This window comes from Cyanistes caeruleus, chromosome 4 (assembly GCF_971803275.1).
Source record: "Cyanistes caeruleus chromosome 4, bCyaCae1.hap1.1, whole genome shotgun sequence".
NCBI classification, from domain to species: Eukaryota; Metazoa; Chordata; class Aves; order Passeriformes; family Paridae; genus Cyanistes; species Cyanistes caeruleus.
The window spans coordinates 61,804,443-61,822,352 of NC_141704.1; the positions used below are offsets into that span (position 1 = coordinate 61,804,443).

The following is a 17,910-nucleotide window of genomic DNA, read 5'->3' on the forward strand; positions in this document are numbered from 1 at the left end:
GCAAATACACCAGCAAACCTGGTTTCTTTCTACAACCTGGTTGATCTAGGAAAGCCAGGAGATGCAATATTTTTGGACCTGAGCCTCTCCCAGGATCCTTCTGGACAAACTGTCCAGGCACAGCTGGATAAACACATCCTGCAATGGGTGAGCAGCTGGCTCAGGGGTCAGGCGCAAAGGGTGACAGTGACTGGGGTGACACCAGGCTGACACTGGTGACTGGTGCAGTCCCACAGGGCTCCATCCTTGGCCCTGTGTGTTCAGCATCCTCAATAGTGATTCAAAGGAACATTCAGTAATTTTGCCAGTGACACCAAACTGGGAGGAGTAGTTGACTCCCTTGAGGGCAGAGAGGCCCTGCAGAGAGCCCAGGACAAATGACAGGGCTGGGCAGTCCCCAGCCTGTGAGGTTGCACAGGGGAAGGTGCTGGATTCTCTCCCTGGGATGGGGCACCCCTGGCTGTACGGACAGACTGGGGAATGAGAGGCTGCAGAGCAGCTGCAGGAAGGGATCTGGGGGTTCTAGGCTGTGGCCAGCTGGACATGAGCCAGCAGTGTCCTGGAGCCAGGAGGGACATCCCTCCTGGGGACATCCAGCCCAGGGAGGGATTGTCATGCTCTGCTCTGGGCTGGGATGGCCTCACCTCCAGTCCTGGGGGCAGTTTTGGGTGCCATAATGTAAAAAACATGAAAACCACATAAAGCTGCTGGAGAGTGTCCACAGGAGTCCACAAAGATGGGGAAGGGTCTGGAGGGCAGCCTTATGAGGAGTGGCTGAGGTCACTTGGTCTGTTCAGGTTGAGAGAAGGAGACTGAGACCAGAGCTCATGGTGCTCTTCAACACCCTCACAAGGGGAGGAACTGACCTCTTTACTCTCCTGGCTAGGGACAGAACCCAGGGAGCAGCTGTAGCTGAGTCAGGGGAGGGTTAGTGTGGATATCAGGGAAAGGTTTTTCCCCCAGAGGGTGCTGGGGCACTGAACAGGCTCCCCAGGGAATGGCCACAGCCCCAAGGCTGCCAGAGCTCCAGAAGCATTTGGACAATGCTCTCAGGGATGCACAGGGTGGGATTGTTGGGGTGTCCGTGCAGGACCAGAGTTGGAATTGATGATCTTGGCAGGTGCCTTCCAGCTCAGCAAATTCTATGATTCTGTGAAATTTGGCCCATGATACTGGATGATGAACATTTTCTCTTTTGCACACATGTAAAAGACCTTGGAAATCTGTTTATGCTCACCCAAATTTTTTTCCCTTATATGTTCTGTATTTGAATAAATGACTCCCCTCAGTGACTATCTCACATAGTGTGCTTTCATAGTGTGCTTTCCAACAACACAGGCCACCAAATGCTTTGACCGTTTCCAATCACAGAAACCAGACAGGGGTGGAACAGAACGCCTTGGATTGCACAGCTGCAGCACATCCCAGGATACTATAAAAATAGAGATGGTTGCAAATAAGGAACTGGCCTCCTTTGCCCAAGCAGGATTCAATCACGGAGTTGTTAAGCTTAACTATGGTTAACTCACCTTGTTCCAACCCACTGCCATGGGCAGGGACACCTTCCGCTATCCCAGGTTGCTCCAAGCCCTGTCCAACCTGGCCTTGAATCAGCTCCATAAAACATGAACATTGCCCCATAAAGCAAAGTTACCAAAAGAATAGGACTGTAATCTTGATTGGGTGTTCTGGGACTTGATCTGCTTTGTTCAGTTCAAGGTCAAAATTAACATATTTATCTTAAAAACGAGACCACGTTAAATTCACTTTAAATTCCTAATATCTGAAAAGACCTCAGATCTATTAGAAAGCAAAGATAAATTTAATCACCACTGTAAAAAGAACAGCCAATTGTATTCTAGTTTTGACATCCTAAAAAATATTAAACCTAAGAATTTTATTCCGGTTGTATTGGCCTTTCTAAATACTCTGTTGTAACGCTTTTAGGATTTAGGGTTTCCTAAATACGGAAAATTAAGGCTTTTTTCCCTTTGAAATATACAAGAAAAGCCAGTCCTAAGAAAAAGCACACAGGGTTAATCTTTAACTGCAGGAGTCCATGAGAAACCAGAGGCTGAAATCAGGTGGATGCAAGCATAAATGATGTGAAACTGCTCATATTCAACAGACCCATAAAGAGGCTTTCAGAAAGAGTCAGCATTTCTAAATCCTGGCCAGAGATCACCAAAGAAAAAACCCAAAAATCCTTCTGTTGCAGCCAGCAGTGATAGGCAATTGTTTTGTTCAAAACAGAGAAATCAAGGTCCTGTCCTGTGGTAGTTAAGATCCCCTGGCAACCTTCTTAAAACTTTCTGCTTTGCCTCTAATTTGACCATTCACTCCTTCCACTGCCCCTTGGGAATCACCTTATGTAATTTCAGTTTGGAAAGACACTTTTACTCCCTGTCTTTATTTTCCTCTATCATTGCAGCATACTGGCTCATATCACATCTCCTTGACTCCAGGTATTCAGGTGCCACACACACAGGTGGGCAAAATGCACTCAAAAACATGCATGATGACAAGCAAGCATAATCAGATTCAGGCTCATTCTGGCAACAGCAAAAAAAAAGGGATCCCTTTGTCACATTTTTTTGATGTTGAAAAGCACATTTTTCAAAGGGCATCTCTACTTATGCTTCGTAATTATAAACACCATTATTGGGCACAAACGAGACAGTTCAACAGCCAGCTAAATGGTCTGCACACAGAGTTGCTTACAGATGCAGAGTTCACATGGGGAGAATGGATTCACTACACTTATGCCGCCTTGAAAACGTCAAGGTACTGCTCTAAAGCTCTAGAGACAAAGCTCAGCCAGTGCACAGTGTCAGCTCTGAAAATGAGCCCACGAGGACTTTTTGTTTTGACAACTCTATTCACATCAACAATTCACAGCTTAAAACCACAAGTCACGAAATAAAGACAAGGTTTTACAATGCAATGCTTTCAGTTCAGAGCATCCGAATATATGAGTAAGGAGGCCTCCCTTCTTTGCTCTTTCTTTGTAAGATTCAGTATAAAATGCTTGAAAAGCTTGAAATACTGAAGTATCTTTACCTTATAAAGCATAATTTCCCCCATAATTATTTATTATTCTACTCCTGAATTGTAAGGGATAGTTTCTTCATGAGAATTTATAGTATGTCATTGTCTTCCTTTAAGTTCTGGAAATTTATAACAGCAGAAAATTTAGCCATTCATGAAGGCAGAACTGGATGAAGAGTTATTGAAAATCCCTCTGAGTTTAAGGCCTAGGAAACTGTGGTAGTGCACATTCCTGGGCGTTCCTCAGTTTCTGTGTAAACCCTCCCTGCAGCGGTGACGTGTTTTTCCCTTCCCCTCCCTGTCCCTGAAATGTTATCCCATTGGTTGGTGTTATATGTCTGCCTGCCCCTCTCCCAAGGTTTGAAAGTACCCAGGATGTTGAAGAAAGGGTCTTGTGTTCGGAAGATATCAGGATGTAACGGAAAGTTAGTAACACCCCCCTTCTCTCCGTAATATGGTAACGACCCCTGCAATTAGCCAATAGCACACAGCTGTGATGAAAGCAGATGGGAGTAGCATAGTAACCCTAGGTTATAAAATGCCAAATTCTCCTGCAATAAACACCATTTCTTCACCATCCATCACATTGATGTCTTGTGGGTAGAATGGTCCGAGTGGCCAAGGGGAGCCACCATGCTGGCTCTGAACCAGGGTGTTTGCCTTGCTTGAAAGGCCACACCAGGAAATGTTTCCTCCCTCTCTTTTTCCTCCTGGATTCCAGCCTGAATAAACATCCGACGTTATCCCGGAGGGAAAAGCAGCCCTTTGGTCTTTATCTTGGTCATGAAGAGCCTCCCTGCCCTCCCTTCAACATAGCTAGCCAGGATTAATCGGGAGGGACAAAGGGGGGCTACTTCAGGAAACCATACTTGCATGACAAAATATTAGAAGAGGGTAGTTCTGTTTCCTTGATATCTTCTGTCGTCCTGCAAAATATTTCTACAATAGAATTACAGTGGTGAGTGAGCCAACAGCTGTAACGATAGATAGAATCTGCTCCACCACAGAACCCTGACACCGTTTAGGTATATGAAAAATGCAGAACAGCACAGTCAAATGCAGCTAGCCCATCTTGCCCTAGAAGGAACTCTATGCTGTGAGGTGGGGAAAACACCTTGAGTTCTAGTAAGGAGTCAGAAGGCATGAATTCCATGCCTCCCTCATGTGGCTGGGAACAGTTTGGTGATCAGCAGCACTGGCAGGAGCAGCACACAGCCCACACTGCAGCATGGCCTGGCACAACCCAGGCAGCCCCAGGGTTCTCACACAAGAGAAGTGCCAGCAGCAGTGGGCAAAGGTGTAGAGGAAGGATTAAAAAGTTTGAGTAAGGCTGGGAACTGTGAAGTGTAGTTACACAAAAACGACACGTCTGTAGGTTTTGGTGGTTGTACAAAGGGCATTTGCCAATTGAAAAGCTGAAAGATTTACTGGGGGCAATAGCATTGGCTGGAAATACCTCCTGCTAAGGAGAAAAATTAATAAAACGGGTGCTAAAAAAGAAAATGCCATTTAATTAAAACCAAGACCTCTGACACTATTTTAGAATTAGCTGCATAGGTTCCTTCAGACCAAACACCCAGCCTAACACAAATGCATATATTCAGTCTCTAACAATTTCATGTTTTATAACAGAAGCCTTTTTGTACTTCTTTCTTTTTGAAGAATAAGCCAGATAATGAGAGTATTGAAAACCATTTCAAAGTTGAATAACGTGAAACTCTAAGTGACCCCTGTAGTGATCTATTGCCCTCCTATGAGAGGCATCATTGCTCAGGAGCCTCATGCTGATCCACCTTTAGGATACCACTGCCTGCCCAAAGCTCACTAAAAGGTCATTACTGGTCTCTAAGGATACAATTTAGAACTTAGCTCTGGAAATAACCTTTCATCTTTAATGATGTGTTATAATCCCCTTGCAAAATACTAATAATTTGTAAGCCTTGTGGAGGTAATTGTGTTTACGCAAATCCCTAAGTCTGAAGTATTGAAGTATTGGGGTTTAGAGATCAGTGGCCAGGTCCCTGTGTAAGCACATTCATTTTAATTCAACATATTGACTTCTCTCCTCTCCACACATCTTCCCCTGCCATTTAGAGCCCAGGAAAGTAAAAGATGTATCTGCTGGCCTTCCTCCCCCTTCCAGCTTTATTTTTGTCCTCTTTCAGAAAAGGTCTGTGAAGGACCACATCAAATTAGCGTGGCAGAAAACAGCAGCTGCGGGGAAATTCAAAGAGTAGAAAGACTGTGAATTTGCCATACCAATTACATATAAACTTGCACACTGAAAATTAAGACTTTCAGGATACCTTGTTGCCATGAAAACAGGTGCAACTCTTAGCTGCTGAGATGATGGTCAGCACCTCAGAAGAAAAACAGTGCAACAGAGCTGTGAGCAAAGGTCTTGGATCCCAGACATCTCTCATGTGATGGAGCAAACCTGCACCCTCATGTAGCTCTCTCAGTATATCTGATGTCTTTCCTAAATGCCATGTCCTAGACTTGCATACCTTCAAACAGGGAAAAAAAAAAAGGCATTTAATATTTCCTTCTAGAATTTCCCAAAAAGAAAAATTAGGATAATGAACATGCTCAAAAGCTCAGAGGAAGAATCAAGAGTTCTTGATATTTGTTTCTTAAACATCTAGAATTTTCTTCATGTTCAGGGCTGAAAATCACTTTTATTTCACTCCTTTCTGCCTCATGTTCAGATAAGCAGCAGTTGTCCAAAAACATATTGAACTGACCAGTTGGTTGGGTTGGGTTTTTTTTTTTATGTAAAGCAATAAATTACAGAAGGTTATGTAGAGGAAGAAGAGAGTTTATTGCGGTCACATCACCAGGAACCAAAATAACATGGCATGAACAAATTGAAATTAGTTACAGGCATTTGCTACTATTTCTACAGTGCTGTGCCATCATAGATGAGATTAAATAATGTCCTGGTGGGGAGGGGGAGGGGAAATAGCTTCCTCTAATATCTCCTTTCAAATTACATCCAGGTTAAAAAAGGAATTCATGGATCTCCTTTTGCATTTCCATGAAGATAAAGGCAGCCAGATCACCCCACACTGGGTGGGACAGGGAGGCAAGATGGGATTCTGGTATAAAACAAACATCCTTTGACAGTTAATGCAGAAAAATCAGGGGTTACAGTCTGGGGTGTCCTGGCAGAATTTTGGGTGCCCACAGCAGAAGGCAGAGATGCATTTCCTGCAGAAGGGTCCTTTCTCTCCTGGCTGAGTAGCTCAAGCCTGGGCATACCTGGGGTCTTTAACCTAGCTGAGATCCCACCTGTGGTGCTTTCCAGGCTGTGGGCACAGGTTGCCAGAATCTGGAAGATATTTCCACAAACTCTGTATTTGGAAAGGGAAGACAAATCTATTTGAAGAACTAGAATCCCCAGCATATGATCTAATCCATCAAAATATCATACCCTTCACAGAAAATGAAGATTATGAAACCCAAACTTTTCCTGATGTTTTGGGGTCTTTTCCTCCAAGCACCCCAGAACAGCTATTCATATACAGGAAAATCATCATTAGGATTTCCTCTGTCCAAATATTTTTTTTTATTTTTTTATTTTTTAAAAAGGCTCTTGTAACCGGCACTGCAAAAAGATATCTGGGTCATTAGATTTTGAGGACAGATTGCCAATCCTGGCCTTAATTATCATAGATCACTTCACTTCTGGCAAAGATATGACCACCATACCTTCAAACACATTTGCTCTTTCATGTAAAACTTACCTGAAAATTTTGCCAATATAAATTCAGAACCAAGGGCAGAAAAAAGGGCACTCAACTGCATCTCAAGGCACATGTCTGTGCTGGATTTTCCACCTCTCTTTTTACCTTATTACATAAAAACTTATCACATTGAGTAGTTGCTTCAATATGTTCAACATTCACCACTGAAATTTTCATTAGTTAGAATTCAGTCTGATCAATAAAAACACAGATGGCTCCTAAAAGCAGCTTCTTCTGTACCAAACTGCTCTATCCATCTTCACCACACACTAAACAGAACACTTATAAAATCTGGGCTCCCGATGTGTGATGGTGAAGTAAATGCTGTCATTTGATTATCAGCAGGATTACAATGAGTTTGATTCAAGAGGTCACATCAATGGGGCTTTCCGAGGTCTTTGACATAAGAACAGCATCTCTAAAAGCTCTGGGTAATTCCTGTAAATTAATTCACCAGCATCTACTCTTTAATGAAGAATCATTTGCTCCCTTAGGCTCCCAAATAGGAAATATTACTACATTTCATGAAACATCACTAAAAATTGTAGTTGTGATGCAACAGGTTTGCCAGTTTGCAAAAAATCTCTAACACTGCCATTCCCTTTGCAGATGTCTTTGGATAAGGTGATGGTGGCAGATTTCCTTCCCTACCTGCTTGGGTGGGCAGCCTGACCCTGGGACTGATGCAGGAGGTGTCAAGTGAGGCATGAAAGCTCAGTGATTTCCCTTTTCCTGGCCTTTTCTGCACACGTTCTGTTTTTCTGGAGATGTCTAGCAATGAGGCAAGCCCTCACAATACCAGCACTAGTAGCAGAGTGACACAGCACTAATGAAACACTTGGAATGGCCATTATTCTTATAGAACTAATGAGAATTAGAGTAGAAAACCCAGAGTCATTCACACGCTGATATATTTATACTAACGAGATCTACCTATCTCATCTGCTTTGACCAGCTGGTTTTGGCAAATCTGGATCAGAAAGAAGATTATCTTAGAGTGAGAAATGACAGGCAGAACAATTAATCCTCTTTTCCTTTACTTGTTTACAATGCAGGTTCAGACCAAAAAAGCTCGCTCTCCCTTTTTCTTGTGTTCATACATGTTCTCATTCTTCTTTCCCCATCTAAAATATTAATATACTCAACAGCTTGTAGGTATAAAACATTAGACTAACATCTACGAGTTGTTACCAAAAAAGCTACTGATCAGCCAAAATTATCTCTGCTAGGATTCAGATTAAAATCAGAGTGATAAATGTGTGTTAGTCTGAAACGGCTGGTCCTGCAAAGCATGAATGGCTAGAAGGTCATCACCTAAATTGCCTCTGTGCTTTCTAGCACATCAGCAACAGTCAGGATGTCATCCACTACAGGAGAAAAAGTTTAATGCAATTTGAAGAGAGAAGGACTGGATTTCAGAAGAGGGCTTCTTTTTCCATCAAAACCCAAATATTATTAATCTTTACAATAAGGAACATTATAATGAAAAAAGCCATGCACATTCTAATATTTAATTAAGGGCAAAAGTATTTCAGCAAAATTTCTTCATCACAAAGACAAGGATAGAGGAGAATTTAATTACAATACTTATTGAAAATTTGTTAGCTTTACAATTCTCTTTCCTTCTGTTACAGTTCTCCATTAGGCATAACAAAACAGCTCACAGGTACTCTGATTAGAACAGCAGCTTATGAATATAATATAAGCTGTTGAACCTCCTGCAAGCAGCAAAGCTTTCAAAAAAATCTCTCTTTGTCTACATGACAAATTACCTTTCTCCACAATTGCACTGATACACTAAGTCCTGGCCTGCTGAATATAATATGTGGCACATAGGGCTTTGCTAGTTTTCTTTCTGTCAGATATTTCCACCACACATAGACCCCTCACTCTCACCATCTACTGCTGTCATACATCACATTCTGTCAGCTATTTGCAGTTCACAGTATATGACAGATTCTTTAAGTCACTGATTAATATTTCTCCTCTCAGAGACCTTTCAAAATGGCTGATTAGCATTTTTAGAAGAATTTGGGAAATACTCCATTGCCTGGTTATTTGATGGAAATATTTCCCCCCCCCACAAGCACAAGTCCCTTCTACAAACTCTAGAAACGGAAAGAATTAAAAAGGTGAGAAAATAGTTTCCAGTCTAGCAGACAGAATGTCATATTCACTTGATTTTAAGTAATAGTGATAATCTAGTAGCAACAACAGCAAAGACAAGAGTCATAGAAATTAATGTGGTAGTTGTGGGATAACTTGAAACAAATTTGGAGAGAGTGCATTGCAATAAAAATTATTGCTTTAAGAAGAATTTGGTTCAGGTATTCTTTTATACCTGTAGTGAATAAAAAAACACAAAAACAAAACAAAAACAAAAAAAAACCCTGCTTTTCTTTACCACTTTGGATTAAAAAACCTTAGCTTCTTATCTTGCAATATTAATTTCATTCAGAGGGTTGCTGTGCTTTAACCAGAGATGATAAAATATATTAAGCCACATTAAGTTTTATGAAGTCAGAGACAAAAGCTCAGTAAAGATTAAATTCTGCTGGCAATCCATCATGCTGCCTTGAGGTAATTTTGAATTGAGGTATTAGGCTTTGGGAATACATCTTCCTACCCAATTCACACACTGTCATTCTTCAGCTCCCATTAGAAGAGGTTACCAACATGTTCCCCTGATTACACGAGGAACCAGCTGCCTTGACAATCTTGAAACACCTCTCAGTCATACTGGGTATGAAATTGCTTTAGAATCCATGACTTGGGGAGCATCAGTGCTTCAGCTTTTTCACTAAAAACCAGGATTGACTGCACACTGTTTAAGACAGCACCTAAACAGATAAAAGAGAAAGCTGGGAAAAGAGGATCAGAAATTCAACCAAAAGGGAAAAAAAAAAATATTGGGAAAAAAAAAAGCAGAATGTGCGATTTGCCTGAATTCAGAAGGAATGAAAAGCAGAACTGGGAATTGAAAGCAGAAAGCAGATCTTCTGTTCTTAATTCTGAAAATATCTCTATCCAGCACTACCTTTCCCAAATGAGAATTGATAGAAAAGCAGCTGTTTTATTTAGTCTTCTAAGGAATATTGTAAAAAAGATGATAAAGCAAGGCAGGGTCTAATAAGGACTGAGACAAGGTCTGGCAGGACTATCAATCTTGATATTCCAAGAGATTTTCAAGGACTCCATGGGAGGCATTTTCTCCTCAATCCAAGATTCTATCTCAAAACTAGCTTTGCCCAGCAGTTATGTTAATTGGATAAAATAAATCCCTATGGGAGCTGTAAGAAGTGTTCAGACATGCGGCAGGAAAAAAGTTAGCTTTATGTATGTGGCTGGGATTCAAAATCCATGCTTATCTTCACCTTCACCCCTCCCTGCAAAAAATTAAGGAAGGGAGAGAAAAAAAAAAGGTTGAAGATAAATCAAGGTTAGGTTAAAAAGCAACCATCCCAAAACCATGGAGAGGATATCCACAATTAGTTTAGGGCAATCTGATATTTGATGGGATTAGAGCCATTCAACATAGCAGCAAAGAGCCTCATGGCAACAGAAGTCCTTAATTTATGCTCCAGCAGAATTGCAAAATCAGTAATGTTCTGACCATACTACAACAAAACTACATCCATGTGCCAAAACTTACCCAGCTGTGTCTGGAATAACCCAAGGTGCAGTCTGTCTCCGTGGGCACTGAAACCACTGTGTAACTCGGAGCCCTTCCCAGCTGTCAGCACCCACTGCAGCTCCTGCAAACAACCTGTGCAGTCACACTGCTCTAGTGTCCAGACACAATTTCAAATCCTCCTGTCCTTCCATCAGAGCCTGTTTTTCCCAGGAGGACCATACAGTCAGTTCCTATTTTCATGGCATCCTTTTTTAATTTTAACCACAGAGAACACACTGCTGGGTTCTTTCCCCTATATATTTAGAATAATTTTCAAGTGCAACTCTAGTTGTTTCTCTTTCCCACATCACTGTCTTTGATGATATTTGCCAGACTAAACACACCTCCTAATCTGCAAGCTAAGGGGCTTCAGCAAGCTAAGGGCTACTGGATCTCTGCAGATTTAGATTCCAGAAGATCTGAATTCTGTTACTGAGCTTCAAATTAACCACAGCAGGACAGAAAGACTTTGCCATGGAAAGGCAGACAATAAAGATCACTGACAAGAGATATTTTGTGGTAATAGATTAATAGGCTCAGGTATTTACAGAAGAGATACAGGGTGCCAAGCTTCAAGAGACAGTTTCTTACTTTGAAAAAAAATCTCAGATATAAATACAACCCTGACAACAGCACCAGCCTGCTGCCTTGGTACTGCACCACATTTGCCATTTATTTTTCTATTGCTAAGTGGGAATGAACGGGTATAGATCAACCATGGTGGATGGCTCTATACCATGGTCAATTTGGAAAAATAAAAAGCAAAGGGTAACAAAGAGTAAAGGGAAAAAAAAGAATGTTTAAAAGTGCCTTTGAGATGAGGCAAATGGAAGCAACCCCAGAGGAGCAGAGGTGAAAGCAGTAAGAACGGCTGAAACTGAAGCAGAGATTGAAGATTGCATTGCAACCACTGTTTCATTTCCTGATCGCATAAGGAAATGACAAACTGCTGTCAAGGAAACTGAATTTGATTTTTTGTGAAGAGATAGTTAGGAATTAGGACAAACCAGGCATGTAACAAAAACACTGGACCCTTACAGACTTCAGCCCAGCAGAAGAGAACTGTGAGACTTGACTTTGTACCCTGGGCTGGAGGTTAGAAATAGGTCCTGATCCCAGCTCAAATGTCCCTTGAGGGATGACACAAGTCAAACCTCAGTTCTTTGTTTCATTTTGGTTATTTTCAGGCAAACTCTTTGGCAGCCAGTGGTATTTGTCACTCCACAGGCAGCACACCTCCAGTATAGAGCCAGAACATAACAACGTTGTTGTCACATGAAAGTGATGAAGTCCAAAGACAACAGGACATTAAAAAAGCAGCAGATGGTTGGGTGACTAGAGGAAAATCCTAGAAACACTTTTTATTGAAGAGCAAGAAGAGTTGCTGCAGAAGAGCCATGGGAGAAAGCAACAAAGGCTGTAGGTGTTATCACAGCATATCCTGTCTCCACAGTGAACACGAACAGGACAGGGCAGAAGACAGAAGGGAGTGGGAGGACTGTCAACACCAGCAGACACAATCTGCATAACATGCAGCCTGATGTACTTGAATATTCACCTCTCCCTGTCAGGGGAAATGCCAGACATACTCTCAGAAAAAATTCTCATAAGCCATCTTGACCTAGGTAAGCATTTCATGCAAACTTCCCACGCTGTTGTATGGTAGGTGCAAAATTCTTATAGTATTTCCTCTTTTCCAGATACATAGGCACAAGTCCTTAGTCAGGTTTCCTTTGTCAACAGATGTCACCCAACTTTTCATAATTTAAAAAAAAAAAAATTATTTTCCATCTACTAATTTTCTTACAGAAGAAAATGAAAAAGACATGAGCAAACAAAGCAGAACAAATGCAATGTAGAATATATGTATTAATAACCTTCAGTTAGGTAGGGTAGAAAAAGGCAGGTAGATGACGTATTCTATATATTTATGCTGTAAACTGCACTGTACAGAGCAATCCAAGCACACTTTAAAGGAGTTGGGTCTTGCAAACCTCCACCAGCCTGGTGCAAAAGATGGGGTAATTGCCCTGCAAGCAGCAGAAGCGGAACCAGTTTGTTTTGAAGTTCCCCTCCCTTCATTCAGGCCATGAGGAGATAAACTGCCTCAGCTGTCAGGTGACACCAGGTTAAACTCAGTGGTGGCAGGACCTTTTCCTTTTGGTTCTGGTGTGAACAATTATAGATAAGCAGTTGTGTAAGGGGTGAATTAATCTCTCTGAGTTGGAGAGGGGGAGAAGTCAGGAATCCCCACCAGAACTGAGGAGGAGTTTCCTTCCTGCTCACAAGGAGCAGGGAAAGTTTTCTCCCAGCTCAGCATCAGTAGGATCCTCCTAACCCAGCTCTCCATGAAAGTTTGTCATCTCTTGGCTCCATTGCATGGGACAAACAAACTCTATGTCTTTTCAAAAACAAGAGGTAGCTCACAGTGTTTTCAGAGCATTAGTGGGGAGTCTTTGACCCAAGGACTATATCTTTTTCCCCCCAGGACTGTGCAAAGGCCCTGTGGGAGTGGAGGCTTCGTGCTCCCTCTCATCTTCAAGGGGCTCGGTGGTTACCAGGATTTGTCCTTTCCAGGTCACAGTGACAAGAGCCCAGAGGAGGCACCCAGCCCATGTTGGGGCATGCCATAATCCTCAACTCCCAGCCCTGGGAATCGCCCGACTAGCTCCCAGTCCACTGTGGGGGGCGGGGAGGATTCAGCAATGGACAAAGGTAAAAGACAAAGGAGGCTCTTTCTTCCGGGACCACTGTCCCTAGGTTTAAGGTCTGAACGAACTCCAGGGGAAAAAGGAGACAGAGCAGTAAATGGTGGGGACTTTTAAACTGGAGGGAAAGGGGAGGAGGAGAGTTGATGTCGTGGTAGAATTACAACCAATGGGATGAGACCGAAAGGGTGGGGCGAGGGGAAGGAACCAACATCACAAACCCGGGGGGGAGCACAGGGAAAAACCACTTAGTGTAAACATCTTAGTGCAACATGACACGGCCACATGCAGGTCGGACTGTGCTTCACACACAGAAAACCTCTTTTCCGACTTAATTACTGAGGGTTTTGTGTTTCTTACAGAAAATGTGTGAAATTGCTTTCCCAGTAGCTTCAAGAGCTCTGTGTTGCTTAGGAGGCTCAAGGCATATTCAGACATCCTTGTTCTACTCTAACCAGTGCATCCATGTTAGAATAATGTTCCATTTAAACTAAAAAATGCCCATAACCTGAAGATACAGCTCAGAAAAAAAAGTAAAAGTATGGTGAAATCAGAAAGCACCTTGGACTTGACTAGCATAAGAGATCTGATAGCCAGGATGCCTTGGCAGTGTGAAAAACGGGGTTCACTTGCCTAATAAATTTTAGAAGGTTTAATATAAACAAAAAGGCAATTAGGAGACAAAAATAATAAAGCAAAAGGTTAAATTGGCCGGGTGCTTGGCTCTCTGCCACCCGTGGTGTCTTTAGAACACTCCTTTTATCCCATTCTGCTGTAGGGGTTTAATGCATATTCAAACTTTTCCAAGAACTAGTTTGCATAGCCACTCCCTGGGTTTGCCTCTTTGGAGCACTTGCATTTGGTTTTAATATCTCTTTATCATCTTTTTATTTGGGCTGGGGTTCTTTCTTCTACAGGCAATCAGCATTGATAGCAGCCTGGGCCCCATCATCTGTTCCCTGGAGGTCATCTTGTTTTGTACAGGCAGGACGTAGCCCTAACATCCAAAATTCCTCTTGACCTACGCCTAAAATCCTTTTAGCTGCTAGCTGGAGAAAAAAGAAAAAGACATAGCAAAAGCATATAACGTATAACATTCATCTTAATACTTGCGAAAAGCCAATATCACAATATAGATTTATAAAAGCAGGAACAAACAGAGCTTTGAAGATTGAAAGATTGAATCAATGTTGAAATACTTATGTATGTCTGTATGTTTGTATGATGTTTAACCCAATCATTGTAGTAAAATACTACTAGCCTTCCTAGAATGGTATATAAGCTTATGTAGCCCACAGTAAAATTGGATTCTGATCACTGAGTCAGCTGTCCCCATGTGATAGATTGACATTTAAGAAACAAAGAGAAACACCTAAGGAAGTTTAGGCTGCTGGAAGCTGATGTGAGTTTTTCTCCTGGCCAATAACTGGCCACTTCTGAGAACTGACAGTAGTTTTGACCATTGAAAAGTGAGATCAACATGTGAACACCACCTTAAGACTTAAGCCCAGGAATTTATTTGTCTCTTTGGTTTCCAGCTTCTGAAGAAGTTACAAGGTGCCGGTTCAGCCTCCCCCCACCTCCTCCAGGCCCAACAAGGCCGCAGGGGGAGTGGGGCTGGCCAAGGCTGGCCAGGGAGGATGAAGATTGTGAAGTTTCAGGAGCCCCTTCCCAGAGGGCTCTCTGGGCCTTGTACAGTGGGGCTGCCAGGCCAGGCCGGTCCCTGGCTCGGCTGCAGTTTCTGCCACTGCTGAGTTTCACCAGAGACTGCAGAGTAAGGAGAGAGAAAGCCTTTGACCTGCGGCAGGCTGAGACAGTGACTACACTTTCCAGAGCAGCCATGGAAAAATCCTCCATCACAGACAACTCCAGTTGCTGCTCTGGCAGAGATCACAGGACCATCTACAAAATCTGGGCAAGATTCTAACTCTTTCACGACCTATATAAGACTTGCAGATTAATCTTTTTTTTTCCAGAGGAAGGGGGAGAGAGTGATCAACATGTAAAGAGACAACATAAACTATCAAAGACAGTGAAGAAAGGAATTAAACTTCAGATGGGGAGAGAAATAAGGAGATGCTTTAATAAGCTGAAATATTCTTTTGCTAAAACTATGGAGATGGACAATAGTGTTCTGAAGAAACTCCTTTAATTCATGACAGAGTATATTGGGGGGAATGGAGAATTTCTTTTCAAAGTGTGGATTTAAGCAAATGGTGAAGTAGTTGTGATCCTATGAGATGCTGGAACAGAAAAAAGAGAAGTGACAGTTGTTGAAAATTTATGGCCCTTAAGAGACAAAGAGAATTCTGTTTCCAGAGATGTTCACAGAGACAGATTAAGAGAATTTTTGCCTTTGAATAACTCATCCTTAAAATGACACTCCTTTGACTTCATGGCCCAAAAAACCACCTCAGAGTGGTATGAAATGGGAGGAGAGAACTGATGGCAGTGTTTTCCAGGTGGCTGGCATCAGAGAAATAGAAAGCCATGAGAAAAATGGTTTTCTTGTGAAAAACTCCATAGATTAACAACAGAAAACTTCTTTTTCTCTATAAAGACTGAAGAAAAGACTATGTAAAAATTAAGACTGTTTTAACCACCTGGGGTTTTTTTTTTGTATCTGTGTTTTCATGTGAAAAAAGAAATGGTTGGGTAGTGGGGAAAAAAGGGTTTCTGGAGGGTTTATTCTGATTTCTTATTCTTGTAGTTTTTGTTAATAAACTTTCTTTGTTCCTTTTAATTCTCTTTTGCTCTATTTCTAATCCATATCTCACAGCAAGAAGTGAATAAGTTTTCTAGTGATTTTTTTTACCTAATGCTTTAAACCCACAACACCCCGTCTCTCTTCATCACTGATAAAAAATAGTGCTGAAACCATCTTTAAGAACAGCCTATTTGCTAATGTTGTAAAATGGTGGCATCTCATCAAGGCTGTCCTATTAAGGACAAAAAAATACAGAAGTCAGATAAAAATGTAGTAAAAGTCATAGATTTAGAAAGCTTAGCTGTTCAGAAAGTCCTAAGAGCATTATAGTCCCCTTGTGAAGGAGGAAAAATTGACTCATACAATACAATACAATACAATAAATACAATTACAATACAATACAATACAATACAATACAATACAATACAATAGATATTCTGTATTCAGAAAAAGAGCTAAAAAGTCCTAACAAACAAGAATTTATGTCACAGATTAGAGAAAAAATACAGGAAGGGTCAGGCTGTCAAGGAAGTTCAGTAAAACATCCTTTGGTGGAGACCAGATGGTCTCCTGTGCTTGTGAATTTGGAAAGGCTGATTGGTGCATCACTACCAAGCTGAAAACCAGAGGTCTTGACAAACATTTGAATGTCTTCTACCTTTCCTAGTTAAGGTAATTTTAGAGTTCGTGTTTCTAGCTCAGAGAAGCTAGGGGTTGTATTTTTTTTATTTCTCTCCTTCCTTATCTCCTGCCACCTTTTAAAATATTTTCTTACTAGATGCAGCTAGTTTTAATAACATGATCAGATGTTTACTCCTTCAGGGGGAGGTTGCTGTCTTAAATAAAGTATTCAAATGCTGAAATGAATTGACACAGAGAATCAGTCTGTGGTGTCCTATATATAAGAGATTTGGTGAATTGTACTTTTTGGTTATTAAATCTGCCTGATTGTTGAAAAAGATGGTTTAAAAATTAGTGCATAACCTTCAGCATCTTGCACATTTTAATGTCTTTTTCTTTGCAAAATTAGTTTCCATACTGAGCATGTAGGAATTCCCTCTCATCACTCCCATAATTGTCTGGAATTACTACAGGATTGGAGTATAATGGCATGTAGAAATCACAGCTTCAATCAGAGCCTCTGCAGCAATCACATAAACCCACAAACTTAAAAATATTCCTTTTTATAGTCTAAATATAGGAAACCAAGAAAGAATAAATAAATCATCTAATTTTGTAACCAGGGAAGCAAAGCTCCAGGACATTCAGAAACAGCCCCCTAGAACAAGTTAACGTTTTCAAGATTCTTCAAACAAGACTCAGTGCTATGTGACAAAAAAATCTAAAAACTGCAGTTCAATTTTCAGACACTTCTGCCCCACCTGAACTGAAGCTACTCAGAGTCCCTGAGCTGAGCACCGCATTATGCACCTTTTCTCTTCCTCAGACCTGTCCAGTACAGCAACTTCAGAGTTGTTTCCCCAATATTTGGCACATAGCTGCTATCATTACAAAGAGGAATAGATCTCATCTTCTGCAATGGCCCCCATTGGCCCCTAAGAAGTTGGGAGAAGAAATAATAAAGTAAAACTAATCTTCTCTTAAAATCTTTTTCCTTCTGCTTTTCCTTTTTCATTTTCAACAAGTCAGCTCATCCAGGTTTTCCTATCAGTGCTTTGATCTTCAAACCAGTATAACATCTATGTTTATTTCCGTTTCTATCCCTATTTAACAAAGCAGGGAGAGATATTTGACATTAATGTTTTGCTTAAGTCCTGTAGGTCTCAGTACCTTTGGAAGGTGTTAGATGGGCAATAGCAGCTTAACATTTTTCCTTATTAATGACATGAAGTTGATGAAAGATGACAACTGGCAAATAAATACTTCAACCTTTTCACTGCTTTATGCTGCACTTCTTGGAATGGATTTCTTGGTCTCTTCTGAGCCGAGCTCCTTCAGGATACTCCCTCATGGGGAGCTCCATTTATCTCAGTTCTCTGGGTCAGGAAGAAAAGTCCAAAGCTTGT

The 17,910-nt window shown here is 41.4% G+C and overlaps 1 protein-coding gene across 1 annotated transcript in view; it reads right to left on the reverse strand.

Moving 5' to 3' along the window:
* LOC147653694 (uncharacterized) overlaps positions 1-17,910 on the reverse strand; it is a 46,469-nt gene that overhangs the window by 14,075 nt on the left and 14,484 nt on the right. The window contains exon 2 of the mRNA XM_086885155.1: positions 5,355-5,555. The gene's annotated coding sequence lies outside the window, so the exon portion shown is untranslated. The remainder of the gene's footprint in view (positions 1-5,354; positions 5,556-17,910) is intronic.